Raw genomic sequence first — 21,324 nt, 5'->3', positions numbered from 1 at the left:
GTCCACTCTCTCCCTGCTTAAAACTATGCATGGATCCTGCCTCCACTACATCACTCTCCACACTGTTCCACTTCCTGACAACTCTGTGACTGAAGAAATATTTCCTAGCATCCCTGTGACTCATCTGGGTTTTCAACTTTCAGTTATGACCTCTCGTTGCTGTGTCCCACCTCTGGAACATCCTGTCCCTTTCTACCCTGTCAATTCCTCTCAGTATTTTATGTCATTATCATGTCCCCCTATCCCTCCTGTCCTCCATTGTCGTTAGGTTGATTTCCTTTAACCTCTCCTCGCAGGACATGCCCCTTAGTTCTGGGACTAGTGTCAAGTGTCGAAACACTATTCTTAGGTTTGCTAGGCGCCCGTATACTGTAGCAGTTATTTGGTTGATATGCGCCTCAGGAGATGTACTTTGTAATATACTCACTCCTTGATCCTTTTCCTTGAATGAAGTTTGTAGACTGCACTCGGTCTGCGGTCTTCTTTGATCGTTCCCAATCTTCATGGCCTTTCACCTGGAGGGGTTGAACTCCAGGAGTCAGTTGTTGGACCAGGCTTGAAGCCTGTCCAGATTAGTTTGTAGTCCTGCTTGATCCTCATCCACTTAAATTCTCCACATTAACTTCACATCGTCTGCAAATAGGGAGACCTCTGAATCTATTCCTTCCATGATGTCATTCACATATACCAGAAATAACATCAGCCTTAGGACTCACCCTTATGGAACCCCGTTCATCACAGGCGCCCACTCTGACACCTCGTCACGTATCATCACTCGTTGTTTCCTTAATGCCTTTCCTTAGTGCCTTTCCTGTTATTCCTGCCTGCTTCTCTAGCTTTTGCACAAATCTCTCGTGCGGAACTGTGTCGAGAGCCTTCTTACAGTCCAAGAAAATGCAGTCTATCCACCCCTCCGTAAAACACTAGTAGGTTTGTGACACTGGATTTCCCCTCCCCGAAACTTTAAAATCGCCAGTGTGACGATTTCAAAGTCGGGCCGAAACATCGTTGTAAGCTTCTCTCTACTATATGCGGATTATTTGTGTTGTTCCACTCATGGTATTGTGCCTTTTCGTTCTTTGCCGTGCTGGTTATCGTTTATAAGTTCATTCCTTTCTAGGTGCTCCAGTGTCAGTGACACTGGAGCATCTAGTGTCAGTGACATTAGAGACCAGTATCAGTGACACAGGTCTCTAGTTTAATGCTGCCTGTCTGTCTCCTTTCTTAAAGTCTGGAACTACATTAGCTGTCTTCCATACCTCAGGTAGTTACGCTGTTTCGATAGATGTGTTGAAGATTGTTGTTAGTGGCACATACAGTGTCTCTGCTCCCTCTTTCAGTACCCACGGAGAAAAGTTGTCCGGTGACACCGCCTTTGAGGTATCTAGCTCACTTAGCAGCCTCTTCACCTCCTCATTGATTGTGTGTAGTTTATCCAGCATTTGTTGGTGTACCCTGCCATTCCTATTTGCTGGAGTCCTTTCTGTCTCCACTGAAAATACTTCCTTAAATCTCGTGTTGAGCTCTTCAGATACTTTTTGGTCGTTTCTTGTGATATCCTCTCCTTCCTTCCTTCCTTAGCCTGATTACCTGGTCCTTTATTGTTCTTTTTCTCCTGATGTTGCTGTACAACAGCTTTGGATCAGATTTGACTTTTGATGCTATACCATTCTCGTATTGCTGTTGGACCTCCCTCCCTATCCATGCACATTCGTTTCTAGCTTTTCGGCTAACCTCTTCATTTTCCTGGGTCCTTTGTCTTCTACACCTTTTCCATTATCTAAAGCATTTAGTTTTGGCCTGTCTACACCTTTGGCTGAATCAAGAGCTCGTTCTCGTTTCCCCATTGTTTATGTTGCAGTGCCTCCATAAATTTAAGGTCACTTATTCCACAATTTTATTTACTATTTTTTCCCACCAGTTCTCTTTCCTGTATAATCCCCTCTTTTGTAGTTTGGCTTCTTCCGTCCTATTCATGCTGCTTTACTCTCCGCTTTTAACTTTACAGTGTATTCGAAGTTCAAAACTACATGATCATAGCTCTGCGGGGCCTTTCATAAGCGATGTCCTCAATGTCTGAACTACTCAAGGTGAATATGACATCCATCCTTGCTGGTTCATTATCTCTCTTCTCTCTCTCTGGTAGTGTCCCTAACATGTTGATGCATGAAGTTTTCCAGTATTACTTCCATCATCTTAGCCCTCCACGTTTCTGGTTTCCCATGTGGCTCCAAGTTTTCCCAATAAATCTCCTTGTAATTAAAACCACTCATAACTAGTTGCTTTGTTCTACCCATATGGACCCTTTTAAGCTAGTGTGTTCACCATTGTTGTGTGTGTGTGTGTGTGTGTGTGTGTGTGTGTGTGTGTGTGTGTGTGTGTGTGTGTGTGTGTGTGTGTGTGTGTGTGTGTGTGTGTGTGTGTGTGTGTGTGTGTGTGTGTGTGTGTGTGTGGTATAATTATAAAATCCAACAATTAGGAACGACAGAGGTATTTTTTTCTCTGTCAATTAACCAAGAGAGATCAGCTCGTTGTCGAGGGAGACAATTATCCACACCTAGAATTATACAGTGTGGAGCAGAACACCTGGAGACTGACTGCTGCTAGACAGAGGCAGAGGAATCAAGAGGAAATTTGTGAAACAGATTGGTGGAACTGATGAACCTTGTAGATAGAACCCCTAAGGAAAAAGAAGAGGAAGATAAGAAAAAAGAAAGGGTAAACGAAAAGTTAAAGGAAAGAGAAAAGAAAAGGAAAAGAAAGGAAAAAAGAAAGGAAAAAAGAAAGGAAAAAGGATATGGAAATGAAAAAGAAAAAGAAAAGAAAACGGAAAAGGAAAAGAATAAGGAAGCGAAAGAGAAAAAGCCGAGGAGGTGCTTTTTGAACATATTTCTCAGAATAAACTTTACAAAATTAAAAAACTTTGCTTTTTACTGCACGATTCGATGTTTCAGATTAGTTCGAAGTGTTTATTACCAGAATTTGAAAAGTAATGAGGCATAAACGAAAAAAAAAAAAACTACCAATATTGTATACATAATAAATTGTTATTTTGTTCGTCAGGAAAAACCTTGACATGATTCTCTGTCATGAGGTTATCCATTCAGTGTTCCGGCACTTCGTTTTTTGTCAGCTAAATTGCATACATCAGCAATGTCATACTACCCTATTTTACACGATAGTTACAATGTGGAAACAAAAGCTAGCTATGTTTGCCTGGCATATTACATTACGCAAGATGGATTTCATGCTGTGTTGAAATCTGTCAGCCTGAGGTGGGAGACTTCAGTAGGGCAGCGAGAACACCGCTAAATATTCCATAATAATCTTTGAAGGTTTCGTTCTAGCTGAGCTGGAGCTTTAATTATGGCGGATGAGGTGAGAAGGGGGTGGAGAAATGGGTGAGGAAGAAAGTTGGGAAAGGAGGCTAGAGTGGGAAGGGGAAGTGGCAACAGGGACCAATGACTCGCCTCTACTTGATCCAGTGGTCCATATAAGTGTAATGAAGAAAGTATATAGTGGTAGGAGACTACTGTGTGTGTGTGAGTGTGTGTGTGTGTGTGTGTGTGTGTGTGTGTGTGTGTGTGTGTGTGTGTGTGTGTGTGTGTGTGTGTGTGTGTGTGCGTGCGTGCGTGCGTGCGTGCGTGCGTGCGTGTGTGTGTGTGCGTGTGTGATGAAGAGCAGCTTACAGTGAAGACAGACTGTGTGGTCACTGAAAAACCAGAGTGAGTTGTATCAGCAGTGACCTTGACGAGAGACACCATGATCGATAAAGATGACTACAGCCATAACACACAAGCTGGTGCTGTCACTGCTCTCACAAGCGGTCATCCGCTGGCTATGTAGTGACTTTTTGCTGTCACTGCCCTCACAAGCGGTCACCCTCTGGCTATGTAGTGGCTTGGTGTTGTCACTGCCCTCACAAGCGGTCACCCGCTGGCTATGTAGTGGCTTGGTGCTGTCACTGCCCTCACAAGCGGTCACCCGCTGGCTATGTAGTGGCTTGGTGCTGTCACTGCCCTCACAAGCGGTCACCCGCTGGCTATGTAGTGGCTTGGTGCTGTCACTGCCCTCACAAGCGGTCACCCGCTGGCTATGTAGTGGCTTGGTGCTGGCTATGTAGTGGCTTGGTGCTGTCACTGCCCTCACAAGCGGTCACCCGCTGGCTATGTAGTGACTTGGTGCTGTCATTACCTCCAAAAGCGGGGCACCTGCCCGCTCTGCGGTGGATAAGTGCTGCTAATGTATTACCAACAAACTTTTTCACTGGCTAGAACATCGCCTGGGTATTGCACACCGTCATTTAACAACTGAGCCCCAATTACATTTAGGAATATCGTGCCACTGTATTCGACTTTAATCTAATATGTATCATCCCCAACGAGTATCACTGGCAAAGCAATGGACAAAAAATCAAAAGAAGTGGTTTAAATTGTCTCCCAGGGAGAACAGGCTTCATCCATGAGCTCCAGCAAGGTTTCAGAGACGAAGAGTTCTCTCTCTCTCTCTCTCTCTCTCTCTCTCTCTCTCTCTCTCTCTCTCTCTCTCTCTCTCTCTCTCTCTCTCTCTCTCTCTCTCTCTCTCTCTCTCGGAAACCTACTAGAAGCGATGTAAATAGTTTAAAAAACAATGTCACATTCTCCCACTAGATGCCGTCGAAAAACCCAGAGATTAAAAAGGACAGAAAGAACGGAAGAGCTTCATATTTCTTGACTGCAAGAAAGTCTTTAACACGGCATCACAAAGGAGACTGAATAAACTAGAATGACAGGCCCAAGTATCAAGAAAAAATAAAACAATGTATCATTGTTTTCCTGCTGAGATGCATGTTGTCCCTAGTGAAGACTCCTCCACCTCCTCCTCCTCCCTAAGGGATGAACAGCACCGACTTGAGCCACACCTCATTTTCTGCACAAAACACAGTACCAGATGACGAAGTGTTCAGTTCAGAGCACGATATTCTGTTTACACAAAGCTCTCACCATAATGAAACTCCTTGCAACAGAGGTGAGGAGGCAGAGAGCCTAAAAATGTCAGCAATAAATAATAACCCAGGGGAGCGGCCATGTAAATGACGTCATACAATCAATAGGTCTCCCACCGGCTAATCACCACTATCGATAATTTCTTTACATGCACTACAGCTTTTCCCATGAACCAGACATTGTCCTTGTTGCTAAACGACACTTTCCAAACGTATCTTATTACCAGAGATGTACTAGAATGGAGATACTACGAAAGAAGACCAGAGGCGTATAGCAGAAAGACGCTTTGTATTGCGCAAACAGAAACGTTTTATTATTAGACTGCAGTAGTACCATAATAATAATTCCCGTCGTATTTTACTCAATCTGTGTGTCCGATACCAGACCCATGGGCTAAGAAGAGTACACAAAAGAGTACCAGAAGGACTCTATAATTTCACATTGGCTGAAGATAAAAAAAAAAACTCTATTGAAGCCTACCTTAGCTTAGGAGTGAAGTCACAACAAATAACCAAACAAAATTATAACACAAGAAGAGTCAAGACCATCCAGTAATGCATAAAGCTGCTTATGTGATCGAGAGACATGTGGAGGGTTAGAGTTATGATAGACGCAGAGACTGGTCATTGAGCTGATGCTTGATAAAGGTTGTAAGTGCTTATGCTGTATGAGCCCTGCTTCTAGGGGGTCCGGGAGAAATGTATTGCCCAGATCTGGCCGGGAACTGGAAACGAAACAAAGTTTCATCCAAAAAACTTAAAACGGGAACAATGTGTTCCCTAATAGGTCGAGTGGACCCTTCCCCCAACGTCCTCTTGTGGAATCTCTGGCAGAGCCGACCAACAGTAATAGGTTTTCCCTAGACCTTAAAGAGCTGACCTATCGGGCCCCGACTAATTGCCTAGAGGGCTGTGTGTGATGAGGACATGCGTCCAAAAGTGAAGGTAGTCACTAATGCTTTAAGCAGGGTTAGAACAAGACGTCTGCACTTCTCCAAAGCCAGCGCAGAAGCCTAGTCACAGGAAAGACATACAAGTTACCAGGCCCGCTTCACTAGCCATCTGAAACCTGATTCACAGGTGGCACTGACTGCACACACCGAGTGACACAGAGAGTACCAAGACCCAATCAGCACACATAAACATTAAACCAATAAATAGCTTTTCCTTTACACTGTTGAATTTGCAGAGGTGAGCTCTGTTTCCTACCTTTGCTCATTTCAAAGCCCAGCACTATTTAAAATATACTCTCATGGGATGTCCCACCACAGTCTGCTAACGCCTAGGTATGTACTTACAGTTTAGTGACCAGGGGTAAAAAGTGTAAACATGTTTGGAGTTTCCACTCATGCCAGGATCGAGACCTAGTCCCTCAAATGTGAGCTGCAACGATAGGTAGCTGAGGGTCTTCGAGAGCTCCTGAAACGGCCCTGTGTAGGACCTGAGAAGGACCTGAGGAAAGAAGCTCTGTGAAGGTCCTGAGAGACCTAGGACGGACGCAAAAGGGCCCAGTGAGCTACTTACGACGGGCTCATTAGAGGCTCCTGTGAGTACCCCTGACCTTCACATTGTTCCACATCAACACTGCTTGTCGATATCTTCATCGCCTTACAGAGGTCTCCCAGCTCAAGATGATAGATTTCATTACCTCTGGAATTAAAAAAATGTGATGGAATATGACAAGAACAATTCTTTATGTTGGAATACTGCAGGAAAAGTCATCCCCTATGATGGAATATGGCAGGAAAACCGCTTGCTATATACTGGTTTTTTTTCCCACCATATAACTCCCATGATTGATAGAGTAGCTGCCCACTACGAGTACACTAACATATGTTCACTTTGCTGCCGTTAGAAAAGTCCTCTATAGTTGCTTTAAGGAGATTATATGAACTTCATCTACAGTTTAAATTTTTAAAAGAGCGTTCTCAATTCAAGGAATTTTCAGGTTTTATACGTTTGATATAGACTTTTTTTGTGATATCCGTTCACCAGTACATTCACTGGTTCGAGCTTAACCTCACATGTTCAAACGAAATATCTGATTGTAATATGATTTGTGGTGCTATTATTGCAGTTTTTCAATAAGTTATGCGTTTTTCCACTGAAGTTCGTAATACATACATGGCTTAAGTCTGCGTTAAAATGTGATGTTTTAACTTGCTTTGAATGACTTATATATTGGCATGTCACTGGTTTATTTTCAAGACTAATTTCTACATGAGCTTCTTATGCGTTGAATTTTCAAAATTTATTACTATCGTATGACTGTAATATTCACGTTTTTAATGGAAACATTTTAGAAACTGTAAACAGTAGTTTGTAGAAACATTTGTTAATTTAGCCTAAATACAAGCTCATTTACATAGTTTCAAGAAACTGTGCTGTTATGGGACGTCAGCTACACACAAGCGGTGCGACGTCAGCTACGCACGAGCGGTGAGATGTCAGCTACGCACGAGCGGTGGGACGTCAGATATACGTAAACGGTATCCAGAAACACCCTCACCCACATACCATTGTACCTACTGCCTCTATCCACTACACCAGCTTCCCCAAACCCGCATTGTACTACTGGATTCATATAACCACAAAACCTGACGAGGTTATACATACCGAGAGTTGTATATCCCTCAGAGTATATATAATGTGAGTATACTGTAATTCTTATTTTAGGGATTAAAGTATTGTTGACTGGTGGTGTAAAGGTTACGTACACCCTTAATGACCTTCTTGTAGCCGATAGGCTCTACACCAAATAAACACAAGCCTGGCAGGGTTACATAGAGTGTATGTGAATTTGCTCCCTGACAGTGTTGTGATCTGGAGGGTCTCGTATGCTGTCGTATTATGGACCTGTTACTGTGGGGAGGGTGGGGGAACGGGGAGGTGCGTATGTGGGACTGAATGAGCACTGTCAATAGCGGAATTTGTCTTGCAAGCCATTGTGTTAGGTACTGTATACGCTGCACATCTTATAAGTAGCATTAGCTGACAAATTTGTGTTGTTCGGGCATCTGTATGTAGAGAAAAATAGAGTGGCAGATGTGCTTAAACTCTTGATATCTGACGAGGTGATCAACACCTTTCCTAATGTTTACATTGCTCTAAGGATGTATCTCGCCATTTTGGGAATGATTTGTGAAGAGGAACCTACTTTTACGAAGCTAAAACTGATAAAATCTGTCTTGGATCAGTTATGGGCCGACAACGCTTGTCTTCCCTATACTCTACCAATTGAGAATAAAATCAAACAAAAAACTTCATTTGAGAATGTTATTGCCTTTATTCAATAAAAAATATCGAAACGTTCATTTCAAGTAATAATTTCTTGTACTCTATTAAAAAGAATTATAATGAAAACTGAAAAGATGACCAAAAAAATTTCGTAGGCCCTTCGCCATTCATTAGTCTTGGCACAGTACCCACAGTGCCTCTCGGAAGAATATGGTCCTGCGCTTTTGTAAGTTGCACCTTGGGGAAAGGGTTGTATAACTGAGATAGGACTGGGCATCGAAATGAACTGAGCTAGGGTAACACCTCGTAGCCTGTAAACTCAATGGTATGAAAGAAATAGACTCTGAGATGAGTTTGCTCTGACGCCGCTGGAATCTGGGTTATCCGAAATGTCGTGCAATATAGGTCATTTATTTTAAGTTGCCGGTGTTAGAGTCGCATTTGCAGTCATTTCAACATTTTGCGTGTGTTTGCTGATGTTGGTGTTAGTGAAGACATGTGTTTTGGTCGTACCTGGCGGAGAAATCTCGAACTTTGCTATACAAGTATATGCACGTATGTGTATGTTTTCTTTTGGTATACACAATTATGTGATTTTTTTTTATTTTGGTATACACATAAATGCATTTTTTCTTTCGTTGTCATACAAGTCTGTACTCACCTATATGAGGTTGCAGGGGTCGATTCACAGCTCCTGGCCCCGCCTCTTCGCTGGTAGCTACTAGGTCCACTCTCTCCTTGCTCCAAGAGCTTTCTCGTATATTTTCTTTTGCGTACTCGTCTGCGAATGTTCTCAAGATTGCTTTATGTTGCAGTGCGACTCTGTTGGCTGGCTGGTCTTGGATCTCTCTGTGGTACTGTTAACAGTAAATAAACTGTCTCTGTCAGGGACGCATAAAATTTTCATTACGTGCAGGTTTTCCTTCGTAGAGTGAAGCGATTGTCCCATGAGCAGCTCTCTCTTTCATACTCCGTAGAGCAACAGTGCTTTCGTGGCAAGCGCTAGTAAGATGCATCACGGATTTTCTAGTAATCTAATAGAGTACGGATTATCATCCTGTTCAGGTGTAATTTGACATGCGCTGGGGCTAGTTTGAATCGAAAAATTGGGTTAGCTGGGTTCGCCACAAGTGTCTGTCATCCTATATACCTGTTGGAGTTTAATAATATGTTTATGAAAAATCGTAACTTATACAATGCTTGTCGTGGTCTATCTGTTACGCATCATAGCCAATCTATTAAATAGCTTAAGGAAAACTGACATTGCTCTAACCCTGGTACGGAACAACTAGTCACTATCAATATCACTAGCAACAGTATGCATTAGTAAAAGAAAATGTGGTAGTTGGGCCATTACTCTGCCTCAGCAGAGTAATGGCCCAACTACCCCTGTCATGGTGCTACTAATATAACAGGGGTATTTACATCGAGGGGTGTGTATCGCTCTGTGTATATCGCTCTGTGTATATCGCTCTGTGTATATCGCTGAGACTTTAATTCATGTTTTAGTAACTAAAGTATCCTTGGCTGGTGGTGTGTAAGTAACTTTATTTACTTTTCAGTAAGCGATAGACTTTAAACTCAATGATGATGATAATAATAATAATAATAATAATTATAATAATAACAATCTTTATTTCTACAGGTACATGTACAAGGTAAACAGGCCTAGCTGACATCAATGGCATACTACTATATAGAAAGTCTCATTATAACGTATAACGTATGTACACGTACTCACCTATTTGTGGTTGCAGGGATCGAGTCATAGCTCCTGGCCGTGAGTGTGTGTGTGTGTGTGTACTCACCTAATTGTAGTCACTTAATTGTGGTTGCAGGGGTCGAGACCCAGCTCCTGGCCCCGCCTCTTCACTGAGTGCTACTAGGTCCTCTCTCTCCCTACTCCATGAGCTTTATCATATCTCATCTTAAAACTGTGTATGGTTCCTGCCTCCACTACGTCATTTTCTAGGCTATTCCACTGCCTTACAACTCTATGACTGAAGAAATACTTCCTAATATCTCTCTGACTCATTTGTGTCTTCAACTTCCAATTGTGGCCTCTTGTTTCTGTGTCCCCTCCCTGGAACATCCTGTCTTTGTCCACCTTGTCTATTCCACGCAGTATTTTATATGTCGTTATCATGTCTCCCCTGACCCTCCTGTCCTCCAGTGTCGTCAGGCCGATTTCCCTTAATCTTTCTTCATAGGACATTCCCCTTAGCTCTGGAACTAACCTTGTCGCAAACCTTTGTACTTTCTCTAGTTTCTTGACGTGCTTTATCAAGTGCGGGTTCCGAACAGGTGCTGCATACTCCAGTATGGGCCTGACATACACGGTGTACAGTGTCTTGAACGATTCCTTACTAAGGTATCGGAATGCTGTTCTCAGGTTTGCCAGGCGCCCATATGCTGCAGCAGTTATCTGATTGATGTGTGCTTCCGGAGACATGCTCGGTGTTATACTCACCCCAAGATCTTTCTCCTTGAGTGAGGTTTGCAGTCTTTGGCCACCTAGCCTATACTCTGTCTGTGGTCTTCTGTGCCCTTCCCCTATCTTCATGACTTTGCATTTGGCAGGATTAAATTCGAGAAGCCATTTGCTGGACCAGGTGTCCAGTCTGTCCAGGTCTCTTTGAAGTCCTGCCTGGTCCTCATCAGATTTAATTCTCCTCATTAACTTCACATCATCTGCAAACATGGACACTTCTGAGTCTAACCCTTCCATCATGTCGTTCACATATACCAAAAATAGCACTGGTCCTAGGACCGACCCCTGTGGGACCCCGCTCGTCACAGGTGCCCACTGTGATACATCATTACGTACCATGACTCGTCGTTGCCTCCCTTTCAGGTATTCTCTGATCCATTGCAGTGCCCTTCCTGTTATATGCGCCTGATGCTCTAGCTTCTGCACTAATCTCTTGTGAGGAACTGTGTCAAAGGCCTTCTTGCAGTCCAAGAAGATGCAATCAACCCACCTCTCTCTCTCGTGTCTTACTTCTGTTATTTTATCATAAAACTCCAGAAGGTTTGTGACACAGGATTTGCCTTCCATGAATCCGTGCTGGTTGGCATTTATACTCTTGTTCCGTTCCAGGTGCTCCACCACTCTCCTCCTGATAATCTTCTCCATAACTTTGCATACTATACACGTCAATGACACAGGTCTATAGTTTAGTGCCTCTTTTCTGTCTCCTTTTTTAAAAATCGGAACTACATTTGCCGTCTTCCATACCTCAGGTAGTTGCCCAGTTTCCAGGGACGTGGTGAAGATTGTGGTAAGTGGCACGCACAACATATCTGCTCCCTCTCTAAGGACCCACGGGGAGATGTCCGGTCCCATTGCCTTTGAGGTATCGATGTCCCTTAGCAGTTTCTTCACCTCCTCCTCATCTGTATGTATGTCGTCCAACACTTGTTGGTGTATTCCTTGCTGGTGTCCCCATCTGATCTGTCCCCCCAGAGTCCTTCCTGTCTCTACTGTAAATACTTCCTTAAATCTCGTGTTGAGCTCCTCACATACCTCTTGATCGTTTCTTGTGAGTTCTCCACCTTCTTTCCTCAGCCTTATCACCTGGTCCTTGACTGTTGTCTTCCTCCTAATGTGGGTATACAGCAGTTTCGGGTCAGATTTGACTTTCGATGCTATGTTGTTTTCATACTGTCGCTGGGCCTCCCTCCTTATCTGTGCATACTCGTTTCTGGCTCTTCTACTAATCTCCTTGTTTTCCTGGGTCCTATGCCTCCTGTACCTTTTCCATTCTCTGTTGCACTTAGTTTTTGCCTCCCTACACCTTCGGGTAAATCAAGGACTCGTTTTGGTCTTCCTATTATTTCTGTTTCCCTTGGGAACAAACCTTTCCTCTGCCTCCTTGCACTTTGTTGCCACATATTCTATCATCTCGTTTACTGATTTTCCTACCATTTCTCTGTCCCACTGAACCTCCTGCAGGAAGTTTCTCATACCTGTGTAGTGTGTGTGTGTGTGTGTGTGTGTGTGTGTGTGTGTGTGTACTCACCTATTTGTACTCACCTATTTGTGGTTGCAGGGGTCGAGTCTTAGCTCTTGGCCCCGCCTCTTCACCGGTTGCTACTGGGCCCTCTCTCTCCCCGCTCCATGAGCTTTATCAAACCTCGTCTTAAAACTGTGTATGGTGTGTGTGTGTGTGTGTGTGTGTGTTTGAGGCATTAAGAGAATGTCTGTGCGTGAATTATTAATGAAGTTAATGAGGGGATTAGGTGAAGGTGAGCTGGGGTATTAAGTGAGGATATTAGGGGTATTAAGTACGAAAGTATTAAGTGAAGATGTGCGAAGGTATCAAGATAGTGTGTGTATGTGTTTCGAGGTAGTGAATGGATGGGTGTGCGTGAGGAGGATACTATTGTGACAGGTGAAATAACGCCTCTGGTTACCTTATTACCCACAGGTATGCAAAAACCCACCTGCGTGTTGCCGTTGTCAAGGCCAACTGTATCAGCTGCCTTACCCTCCCTTTCCCACCAACATACTAGGTACTCCCAGATCTCTGATCTTTTACGAAATGAAAATAACGAAAATGAGAAGTGTACAGCAAGATTGTCTTGACAAATAATGTTTAAGAAATGCAATGTGCCGTGAGCTTTTCAGCAGAGACAGACACTTGTTATCAGTAACCTGGAGTCGTGAGATCTGTTACAGGTCAGGTCAAATAAGAAGTAGTAATCAGGGCCAGGTAAGGTCACGTTGCATTTTTTACTTCTTGGAGTCATGACCTCGGACAAAGGTCAGGCCAGACAGGAAGGAGCACTCAGGACCAAGTATGGTCATGTTTCTTATGACTTCCTGGAGTTGCGACCACCATCAGAGGTCGATTTATTCTCTTCGTGTTTTATCAGTTATTGCAATTACAACTTTATTAAATAATAAGGCTAGATCTGAGGAAGGCGATGATAGCTATAATTCCTTGAATCATGAGCCCTTAACTTGCATCACCTGATAATATAGTAATATATAAATAAGCAGGAGAAGGGGTGGGGACTCGAGTCGTAATATAGCAAGCCCAATATGCCAGGACGACGGTTCGAATCCCCGTCCATTATTCTGCATTCCGTATTCCCAGCACTTGAAGGGTGCTGAGAATACGGAGCTTCACGTAAATGTTCTTCAAGGATGTACTCACCTAATTGTACTCACCTGATTGTGGTTGCATGGATCGAGACTCGGCTCCTGGCCCCGCCTCTTCGCTGATCGCTAATAGGTCCTCTCTCTCTCTCTATCTGCTTCCTGAGCTTTGTCATACCTCGTCTTAAAGCTGTGTATGGTTCCTGCCTCCACTACATCACTTGCAAGGCTATTCAGTGTATATTCGCTGAGATGAATGTATTTCTCAAGTTTTGTACGCTAAGAGGTGTATATACCTCATTGTATATATGCTGAGACGTGTGCATCTCCGTATATTTTTGCTGAGAGGAGTGTCTAGTTCTTACACAATGATGTGTAAATTACTCCTGTGCTTCGCGATTCTCTGCCCCAACAAAAGAAAATAATAATCAAAAATAAGATAGTGAGATTCATCCTGGACCTGTGTCCAAGATATCATGTGCTATATTCCAAGAAGAACTGCAGGAACTGTAAATGTTTTAAAGCTTGATATTGGTGTAAAATAACTGGAACTAATTCATCTATACAAAAATTGCTTGCTAATCAATATCTTGCATTAAATTTCGTAAAAGCTACGAGCCGAAACCAGCATTGTACTCGTACTAGGGAACGAGAACACAGTTTGGTAGCACCCACGGCAGGTGGCCAGGCCTTAATACCCTCTATGACACAGCGATAAATTTCTGGGATGAGTTACCTGATCATATCAAGCCCACCGGAATGAGTTACTTGATCATAACGAACATGTCAAGGCCACTGATTATGTCGTGGCAAATTTAACACCAAAAAAAAAAAGATAAAAAAAAAAAGAACTAAGGAATAGCAAATGAATTGGCTGCGAAAAGAAACGAAAGTGAGTTTTTGTATTGGTAAATAGATTATAATGCAACTCGTGTAGTTGGTAGCTTTGAAACCTGATAAGCCGACCAATCTATATGTAATTTTCCAGATAAATATTGGGCATCACTATTAAAAAAAATATTCCCGTGAATTATTCCAGGTGAGTGGAGCCCGCAGGTAGGTTCCTCCATACGTGTTTACATTGGAATAACAGAGTAGGGTCGACCAAGGCTGTGAACCCACCACTTCAGGATAGGTCGATCACAGTTGCTAGGCACTCATGGGTGCCAACCACTCCACCAGGTTCTTATACTACCACCACTATCACCTTCAGTGTTCTATTGGTGCTTCCCACTTTACCTGGCACTCTTACTACTCCCCTCCTCCTCCAGCGTGGTGCTGGTGCCATCCACTCCGCCAGAGTGAAACATAAATTTACCTTACTGGCCTAACTTTTTACCCAATACGCGAGACTTTCGGACGTAAGCGCAACACATTTTGACCTATATTAGAATGACCCTAAACTACATCTATTTACCTCTACTTTTATTCTAACCTTCGATTTGTACGTACTGTATTACAATTACTATATATAGCGTATATACCGCATTCTCAAGATAAGTGGTAATGAGCGACTATCAGCGAGTGAGCTGAATAATGGCCAGGATTCGAACCGTCGTCCTGGTATATTGGGCTTGCAACACACCACTACCACGACTCAAGTCCCCACCCTTTCTTCTGCTCATTCATATATTACTATATTACCATAATACGCAGCAAAATGCATATTACTCATTCTCAATACTTCCATATAGGCCTACTTAGGGTCAGTGTAGGGCCAATTGTTTAACTTTCTGGTGATAACTCAGTGCTGAGCCTTCACACTTAGTACAATCTTTAGTTTAAATAGCGTGTGTGCGTAGGAATACAGACGCTCTAAAGGACTACTGGATGCCCTTTGCTGTCGGATGTAAGTCGCCCACTTATGCTATTATGTTATTAAGAATATTATCATTATAGACGATAATTATTCTTAAATTATAAGGGCTAAGAATTATCCTACCTCGGGACGTTTGAGAGGCAAGCCCTGTCTGAGGTACTACCCTTCCCTTCCCCGGGATGCCACCCGCAACAGTCAATTAACACCCAAGTACCTATTTACGGCTAGGTGATCAGGGGGTAACAGGCTTGAATCTCCAAGTGCCCAGGAATGAGCCCAGGTCCTTCGATTGTGAGATGAGGGGCGCTGCCATTGAGCTAAGAGCCACCTTAACCTACGTTAACCCAAAGGCAAATCTCGTGATTTATTTTCCTTAGAGGATGTCCAATTAACTTTATGCTGGATTAATTTAGTTGAATATTTCTCCTGGTTCGTAATTAAAACGTTAAATACGTGAAATATAAAAAAAGATTACAATATAATTTAAATGTTTGTAACAGTCAACGTGTTAAAAAAATATATATATATATATATATATATATATATATATATATATATATATATATATATATATATATATATATATATATATATAACACACCGTGGCTAACCGGGAATTGAACCTGTGTTATTTTAGTCCACCTCGTGGGAAACAAATCAAAATTCACGAACCACTGGGCCATCAATCCACGAGGCTGCAGGGGGAGTTCAATGATAGCTCTAGGCCTTTCGTGTTGCAATCAACACATCATCAGGAGTTTACAATGTTGCAGTAAAGAAGGAGGACCAAGCAAATACGATCACAAGAAGCGCCCGTGCTGGAAAGGCGCTCTCTGTGATCGTATTTGCTTGGACCTCCTGCAACATTGCAAGCTTCTGATGTGTTGATTGTAACACGAAAGGACTAGAGCTATCATTCAACTCCCCCTGTGATTTTTTGTATCTTGTATCGCTTGTTCGCGATTTTTGCATAATATATACATACATATATACACCGGCAGTTGTATATCTCTCACTATATATATATACACTGGGAGTTTACTTTAATCTCCGTTTTAGGTATAAAAGTATTTTGACTTGTGGTGTACAAGTCACTTGCAACCTCAATGACCTCAGTGAAGTCGATAAACATTAAACCCAACAAGTCGCTATAACATCTAGGTTCTTTACACCTAGGTTCTTTAAACCTACTTTCTTTACACTTTGATTCTTTTCACTACGGTATACAAATGGTGACGTGTTGTGTTAAACGCCTTCCTGGTATATCGTAAACACTATGTCTGGTCATTCTAGGTACGTACATTCTCTTCAGGCTTCTCCCTGCTCTCTGTTTCTGGCATGATAAATACCAGTGAGTGGGCGAAACGTAGTATTTAATAAAATTGGCTTTCCTACCTTACTTGTCGGCAGTACCTGTCACATTTGTCGGCAATACCTGCTACTTGACAGAAATACCTGTCACACAACATATACAGACCTTATCTAATTTGTATTAATTCGTTTAGACATAAAAAAAAAACTTGCAATAAATCATTCATACATGTCAGAGTAGTCAAGAGCTCTGACTTGTGCAGTGCTTCACACACGTCAGGAATCAGGATAGCCAGGTGCTCTGCAGTGATTCAGACACGCCAGGAATCAGGATAGTTAGGTGCTCTGACTTATGCCGTGATTCAGACACGCCAGGAATCGGGATAGTCAGGTGCTCTGACTTATGCAGTGCTTTGGACACGTCAGGAATCAGGATAGTCAGGTGCTCTGGCTTATGGAGTGCTTCAGACACGTCAGAAATCAGGATAGCCAGGTGCTCTGACTTATGCAGTGCTCCAGACACGTCAGGAATCAGGATAGCTAGGTGCTCTGACTTATGCAGTGCTTCAGACACGTCAGGAATCAGGATAGCTAGGTGCTCTGACTTATGCAGTGCTTCAGACACGTCAAGAATCAGGATAGCCAGGTGCTCTGACTTATACAGTGCTTCAGACACGTCAGGAATCAGGATAGCTAGGTGCTCTGACTTATGCAGTGCTTTAGACACGTCAGGAATCAGGATAGCCAGGTGCTCTGACTTATGCAGTGCTTTAGACACGTCAGGAATCAGGATAGCCAAGTGCTCTGACTTATGCAGTGCTTTAGACACGTCGGGAATCAGGATAGCCAGGTGCTCTGACTTATGCAGTGCTTTAGACACGTCAGGAATCAGGATAGCCAGGTGCTCTGACTTATGCAGTGCTTTAGACACGTCAGGAATCAGGATAGCCAGGTGCTCTGACTTATGCAGTGCTTTAGACACGTCAGGAATCAGGATAGCCAGGTGCTCTGACTTATGCAGTGCTTTAGACACGTCAGGAATCAGGATAGCCAAGTGCTCTGACTTATGCAGTGCTTCAGACACGTCAGGAATCAGGATAGCCAGGTGCTCTGACTTATGCAGTGCTTCAGACATGTTAGGAATCAGGATAGCCAGGTGCTCTGACTTATGCAGTGCTTCAGACATGTTAGGATAGCCAAGTGCGCTGACTTACATAGTTCAGAGACGCTCTTCTCAAGCTTCATGAGTAAAATGTTGAATCCTGTTTTCATACTTTTTTGCTTGGCAACCTCACATTTTTCCTTCCTTTCTGAATGAATATCAAAGTGTATTACTAAACAGCCAGGGGTTGGCTTTGGGTTCCGTTTAGCTCAAGTTCACCCTTACGCACCTAACCTCAATGTATATATGGAGAGGGCCGGACTATTTCAGTATATTATTACTTGACAATCTCTTATTTTATTAAGTGGGTGTAAAAACTTGTTCTGGTAGGCCAGAGGATGCCAGCCAATGGGCGTGCTTTGGCCTGACAGTGTCTGGAGGCACTACTCTGTTTTCTGACGAACAAAACACATCATGACCTTTAACTGCCAAGAAGTGAGGTAAAATACTGTGAAGAACCTATATATAGGCTCTGTTTTCAACATTGCATTATAAGGGTGCATAAAATTGTACTTTGCCAGGGGCGCACTTAATGAGAAAAAACTGACACTGAAATTACAAGGTAAAATAAATCATTACCTATAAACTCGTTAAGCACTACAAAGGAAATGTGTCCTCCCTTGAACATTGTTTTCATCGTATTTCCTGACACACTTGTTGGTAATGTTCAACTTTACCGTTCGATGTTGGATGACCCACAAGCAGGGTCGGGCAGTTCATGGCCCCGTGTCACGAAGGCATCTATCGTGGCCTGTCCGCTATCACGACCTTAGTTCAGCCCACTGATTCGTCATTTAGCACAGATTACATAAAAACAACACTTGCGTAATATCTAGAAGGGTACGACATTTTCTGGACCCATCGATGGACTGCAAAGGGGCGAGAGAGCCACTTACCAGGAGCTGGGTGCCAGTGTGTTCTCACCTGCACCGCCGCATGGAAGTGCCACTCGCTGGGATTCGACCCTCACCCCCCCCCCCCATTCTTAGTTGCCAAATCTCGCTACATACAGCCACTATCGTATACACACTCTTGCACACAAAAGTGCCACACATAGTATACTATATACCGAGAGGGGTATATACCTCGCTACATATGTCCTCTGTCGTAGACACACTTGCACACAATATTACCACACATAGTATAGTATACATCGAGAGGAGTACATGCCTTGCTACTTACATCCACTATCGTATGCACTCGCATATAAAACTAAGACACAGAATAGTATACTCCGAGAGGAGTATATACCTAACTACATATGCTCTCTTAGGCTCTTACGTACATTCATGCATGAAAAACTACAACACAGGATGTATTGTATACCGAGAGGTGAATACACTTCACTGCCTACGCCATCTATCGTAATATACTAATGCATTCGAATTTGCCATGCATGGCATATACGTCGAAGTGTGTATATCTTCTATTTTAGAAATTAAAGTATTCTTTAGTTAATGCACAGATTGATTTCGGCCTTAATGATGGGATTTAAATTAATATTATATTAAAAACCAAGCGCTAAACTCATAGTTAGGGTTCAAACCTAACAAACTCAGCTTCCACACAAGAGTACATATACACCGAGAAGTGTAAATCTATCAGTGTAAATACACTGAGAGTTTGCTGTGGTCAGTATATTAGGGATTAAAATAGTCATGCTACTGGAATACTGATGGGAAGCGACCTTGACCAACCTTGAATGACGACACCAAATGTCACAGACCCTGAGCTGCTTTGGGGATTAGCGCGAACGGTTACAAAGCATGGCTTGCTTCTACAGTGTTTTAAAAACTGAGGTTGGAGAGTTGAAGGAGGAGGTCTTGCTTCTCCAGGAGGAGATTAGGAGGCTGAAGGTCCACCTCAATGGGCCTGGGAGAGAGTGTGAGGTGGTTGGAGATGTGGGGAATGAGGCTTCTAGCAGTGAGGTGCAGTCTGTCTCTCACTGTGAGGAGGCTGTAGGTGGGGAGGTAGCAACGGCTACCAGCAGTGAGGTGCAGCCCAGCACCTGCTACAAGTGGCGAGTTGTTCACAGTAATGGGAGGCGCATCAGAGTAAGGAAAGTTAAGAGTGAAGATCTGAAGGTAGGAAATCGCTTCTCTGTTCTCCAGGATGAATGTACTTCAGTGGCCAGTGAAGGTAAGGGTACTACTGCCCCTGCTAATGAAGGTAAGCACATTCTTGTGGTTGGTGACTCTCAGGTAAGATATGTTGACCGTGCTTTTTGTAATAGGAATAAGAAGATGAGAGATAGAGTGTGCTTCCCTGGAGCTGGTGTTGGGGACATTGTCAACAGGCTGGATAATATCATGTCAGGTAATGGGAACAAGCCTATTATCTGTCTCAGTGCTGGTGGAAATGATATTGGGAAGGGTAGGAGAGAAGAGCTGCTAGATAAGTACAGGTCAGCTATAGATTTCATTAAGTCTAAGGGAGGGATCCCAATCATATGTAGCATCTTGCCTAGAAGGGGAGTAGGAAATGAATGGTTGTCTAGGGCAATTGGTGTAAATTGCTGGCTAGACAGATACTGCAAGGAACTTGCAATCCCATTCATTGACAACTGGAACAACTTTTATGGCAAACATGATATGTATGCAAGGGATGGGGTACATCTCTCTGGGGCAGGGGTGGTAGCACTTGCAGACTCGATTGAGAAGGCCATTGGTGAAATGCCTATGATTTTAAACTGATGGAAGATAGAGGTATGGGTGTGTGTGGGAAACAAGCAGGTTGCAACACTAGGGTTGGAAACAGTAAATGTATAAAAGGCATTCAGCATGAAGTTATAAATAAAGACAATAGAACAGGTCAGCAAACAAAGGGGGACAGCAGAGGGCAGCAAGGGACTAGCTCCCTTAAGGTTTACTATACTAATAGCAGGAGTGTTAGAAATAAGATAGATGAGCTAAGATTAATTGCAAGTGCAGGAAACATAGATATTATTGCTATAACAGAGACCTGGCTCAATCTGAAAGATAGAGAGATGCCCTCTGAATGTCACATACAAGGCTATAAATTATTCCACACTGACAGGGTCAACAGGAAAGGTGGTGGAGTAGCGATGTATGTCAGAGACAATTTAAATTGTTGTGTTAGACAAGATATTAAATTAGAAGCGTCAGCCACTGAATCTGTTTGGTTACAGCTTCTCGAGGGCCGAGAAAAACTAATTTTGGGTGTGATTTACAGGGCCCCAAATCTTGATAGGGAGTGCAGTAAACTTCTATGGGACGAAATTCGTAAGGCATCTACATACGAAAATGTTGTGCTAATGGGAGATTTCAACTATAGACAGATTGACTGGAGCAATTTGACAGGAAATTTAGAGTCGGGTGACTTTCTTGATACGATCCAGGATTGTTTTTTAAAACAGTTTGTGACAGAGCCAACTAGGGGAAATAACCTCCTTGACTTGGTTCTTGCCAGTAGGGAAACACTAATTAATAATCTTGAGGTTAATGATGAGCTTGGGGAGAGTGATCACAAATCACTCAGTTTTAACATATCATGGAATTCCCCTAATAATGGCAATCAAGTCTCCGTCCCTGACTTTCGCTTGGCTGATTTCATAGGACTGAAAAATTACTTAGGTGGGCTGAACTGGAATGACCTGACTAGGGGTCAGGTAGGTGGTGATGGTTGCCGATATGATGCTTTCCAGGGCATAGTTCTAGCTGCTCAGTCAAATTATGTTCCAAATAGGG

General features: G+C 43.0%; 1 protein-coding gene across 1 annotated transcript in view; it reads right to left on the bottom strand.

The window, feature by feature from the left end:
- Positions 1-18,552, bottom strand: part of LOC138852335 (uncharacterized protein C12orf56-like) — a 70,247-nt gene extending 51,695 nt beyond the window's left edge. The window contains exon 1 of the mRNA XM_070082244.1: positions 18,514-18,552. The gene's annotated coding sequence lies outside the window, so the exon portion shown is untranslated. The remainder of the gene's footprint in view (positions 1-18,513) is intronic.
- Positions 18,553-21,324: the final 2,772 nt, after the last annotated feature.

This window comes from Cherax quadricarinatus, chromosome 7 (genome assembly GCF_038502225.1).
Source record: "Cherax quadricarinatus isolate ZL_2023a chromosome 7, ASM3850222v1, whole genome shotgun sequence".
Lineage (NCBI taxonomy): Eukaryota > Metazoa > Arthropoda > Malacostraca > Decapoda > Parastacidae > Cherax > Cherax quadricarinatus.
The sequence above is the reverse complement of the archived record's forward strand: the minus strand, read 5'-3'. Positions and strand labels throughout refer to the sequence as shown.